The sequence below is a fragment of the Pinus tabuliformis genome, chromosome 6 (genome assembly GCF_031772625.1).
Source record: "Pinus tabuliformis cultivar Carrire ecotype Pingquan chromosome 6, CPIR1, whole genome shotgun sequence".
NCBI classification, from domain to species: Eukaryota; Viridiplantae; Streptophyta; class Pinopsida; order Pinales; family Pinaceae; genus Pinus; species Pinus tabuliformis.
Window position 1 is genome coordinate 1,597,324,776 of NC_142292.1, and position 4,216 is coordinate 1,597,328,991.

Below are 4,216 nucleotides of genomic sequence, written 5' to 3' on the forward strand. Positions count from 1 at the left end.
CAAGTGTGGTTATTGATACGGCTAGTGTACATACTCCTTCTTCAGCTATATGAGGAGGTGCTATTTCTATCTCTATTATTGTACCTAGCATAGTATTTGTTGGCTTTACCTCCATCCTGGGTTCGATTGGGGGTACCCAACCTTCTACTCCTTTCGCTGATGCTTATCCTTTTGGAATTCCACCTATATGTATTCTTTCAGTTTCATCAACTTTACCCTCTATTGCTTCTATATCTATGGCGTTGATGGCTTGTGGTTCAACATCTTTACAAGGTTCTTCATTTGGAAGTGGACATGATCCTCCTTCCAATCCATCATTGAATGTAGGATCAATGCCTTTCTCTGGCTATGCTAAAAACATTAATCCTTTTCAAGGGAGACAGGGCTTGGTATATCCTTCTGTTAATGGTTTTTGGTCAAGGAATATCTCTCACTTATTTGGTCAATATGGGAGTATTCCCTTCCATACTGCTTGTACTTCATAGGTTTTTCCTCCTTTGGTCGATGCTTGGAACCCTTACCAAGGGCTCTCTCCTTCATATAATGTTCTATTGATAGGAAATTTTCCTATGACTAGTAATGTTGCAGTAGGAGGTGGATACCCTCTGTATACCCCTGGACTATAAGGTTTTCCTTATAGTTTAGTTGCTTCTACGAGTAATCCTTGGCAGCCTGGTGCCTCTCAAAATCTAGGATACTCTTTTTCAAATGTTGGGAATTCCACTCTTGGAGCTTGGAATTCTGTAGTCTCTCCATGCTTACCATTCCTAACAACTCTCAATTTGTTAGATCTTTCAAAATTGACTAATGATATGATCCGTTATAATCTAGCTTGGCCCCCGGTCCCTGTCAAACTTCCATATGATATACCAAAACTTGAAGGGAAGTCTGATGAGGATCCAGCTAACCATGTAACCACTTTCTACTTATGGTGCTCATCAAATTCCTTAATTGATGATTCAATTAGGTTGAGACTCTTTCAACGTACCTTAACTAGAAATGTGGGAAAATGGTATATTGAATTAAGGGGTGGGTCATTTTCTATGTTTGGTGAGTTGGCTACAATGTTTCTCAACCACTTTTAGTTTCTCGTCCATTATGTAGTTGGAACTGAACTTCTAGCTAAATTTGAGCACGACAAGGCCACCCATATTTCTGACCACATTCAAGAGTGGCACGGAATGAATAGGTTGATCAAGGCTTATATCCTTGATGAATTTCTTCTTGAGTGGTTTTTTAAATAATTACAGCCTGAGATGTCTAAGGATGTGCCACTTTCAGGAGTGGTCACAGAAGAACAAGTTATTTTTAGAGCCCAGCAATTAGAGAAAATTTATTCCTAGTTTGGAGTCCTCTATAAGATCTTTCCTAATTCTCCTAGATCAAAAATCGATCTCACTGAACCAACACCAGGCCCCCATGTTGATGGAGTTGTAGGATCGATTGGTTCTAATACGACTAGTTTGTTAAAACAATTACAGCAATTGTCATTACAATCTGCTTCTGCAACGCATACTAGACTGTCAATGTATCCTCCTTCTAAACCTTTAGTGATTAGTGTTGTTCAGTCTTTGAATCCCAAAGGAAATCAATAATATGATGGGAAGAAGAGAGGACGTGGGAAAAAGAAAGATAAGAGAGGGAAGGGGAATGAAAATAAACATAGTGAAGATATTGGTGAGGGTAAGAAGGAGTCTTAAAATAAGGTTAAATTAGCATGCAATTTATGCAATGGGGATCATCTTACTCATCTTTGCCCCAGTAGTCAATATGCTCCGCGTTTGTTAGCCCAGCAAGGTTTTTCTATTTCCCAGGTTGTGCTTACTAACCCTTTTCCCCAAGGGTGGCAATTACTTGCTGGCGCGAATGTTAATATTGAAGCCCCTATAGGGGAAACCAAGAAGGGGAATCTACATTGAATGTGTATATGGTTAAGACTCATGTTGATATTTCAACTAGAGCTCATGATTATGGAGAGCCAGAATCTTCTAAGGCTAAAACTACTTCTGATACTCAAGAACCTCTTCATATAGAGAGGTTCGCAGTTGAACCTATACCTCGAATGTTGAAAGGCTCCTCAAAATGGTCGACTTATAATCAAAATGCTAAGGTTACTTAGAACTATAAGATTTAGCTTAGAGACCATGTGTTATGTCAGTATTAGAGGTACTCCACTCATGTCCTACGCAAAGGAGTGCTTTGATCACTGCAATTGGAGCAGTTGGCCCCAAAAACTCTCTGGTGATTACATTTGATATGTAAAATGTTAAAAAGAGACTTCCCCATCATATGACATTTCAAACTAAATCTATTCATCATAAGAAGACCATCTTTGGAACCGTAGTTGATGAAGACGCTTCCACATGTGTCATGTCTATGTCAGGTTGGAAATTTATCAGGTCCATTGAAGTTGTTCCCTCTCCTACTCTTTTAACCGCATTCTATGGTCATTCTCATAGGCCTCATGGGATTCTTCCTGCCTTCCCTATTTTTGTAGGGGGGAGGTTGTTAATGTGGAAGTAGAGATATTCGATGTTGATCTTTATTATAATATTTTGTTGGGTCAGAACTAGGTTTATGTGATGGATGTCATAGTCTCATATTTGTTTCACATCCTATGTTTTCCTCATGAAGAGAGAATTTTTGCAATAGATTAGTTAACCTATTCTCCCAATGACCTAAATGCATATGCTGACTCCATTGTCCCCTTGGTGAAAAATACCAAGCAAACTATTGAGAATTTAGGGTTTGGAATTTATTCCTCATTGATGGGTACTTTTGACCTTCCATGTTGCTCATATCAATGACATCTCATCCTCCAGGGTAGTCCCTCAACATTGTTCTTTTAGAACTCATTATTTTTCGGATCCTTGGCCCTTTCTCCCTCCTAATCCATTGTTAATTCTACAAATTCTGATCCCATCCATGTTTCATTAGAGGAAATGCATGATGATATGGCACTGGTCTAGACAATTGATTCCACTTTGGATATAGATTGCCTTTATATCGTTTTACCATCTAAGGAGGAAACTATAGAAGCAATGACTCATGTAAAGAGATTGTGGGATGATTTGCATAATTGGTCTTATTTTCTCCCTGACTTGCATAAAATCAAATCAACTTTGTCTAGTCCTCTTTCTCCTAGAAGTGTTCACAAAATTTTAAATACTTTGGCTCCAATGCATATTTGTGTCGAAGGTAACATGGCCAACATTTTAGATACTATTTCGGTGAGAATTTTCAAGAATCCCAACATTATTGAAAATATCTTCATCGGAGTTGATTGTTCCCCTAAAGAGATTAAAATTTACATTGATCTCTTTAAAGAGTTTAGAGATGTATTTGCTTGTTCTTATGAACAAATGCCTGGGATCGATCCTATTATTGTTTAGCATGAGATCAAGACTTACGAAAATGCAAATCCTTTGCATCAAAATCTTCAGTCGGTCAACGCTAGGAAAGTTGCAGCTATCAAGGCAGAAGTAGAGAAATTGCTTAAAGAATGTTTCATCTACATTGTTCCTCTTACTGAATGGATTGAAAATCCAATCCCTTAGGATAAAAAACAAGGAACAATATGTGTATGGAACGATTTCAATGATTTAAATAAAGCCTGTCCAAAAGACAATTTCCCCACTTCATTTATAGATCATATTATTGATGAGTGTGCTGGAAATGAAATTTTTTCCTTCATGGATGTATTTTCTGGGTATAATCAAATAATAATTCGTCCTAAAGATCAACATAAGACAGTGTTTATTTTCCCCTCGGATTTTTTTATATAGGAAAATAAATTTTGGCCTTAGAAATGTTGGAGCTACCTTTCAGCACGTTATGTAATATGCTTTCCATGACATCAAACATGTAATCGAAGCTTATTTGGATGATTTAGTTGCTCGCTCTTGTAAGAGAATAGAACATCCAAAGCATCTTTGTCTAATTTTCGAGAGATTTTGTTATTATAAAATATAGTTGAACCCAAATAACTGCATTTTTGTTGTTACATCTTGTCATTTTTTGTGATTCATCATTTCTAATGAAGGGACTTTGGTTGATCCTTTCAAGGTTGAGGGAATACTTCAGTTGCCTCCCCCATCTAGTATTTTTCAACTTCAAAGTCTCCAAGGAAAAGCCAATTTTTTAAGGAGGTTTATCATGAACTACTCTAAGATCACAAAGGGTTTTATGTGTTGACTTAAGAAAGGAGTTCCATTTA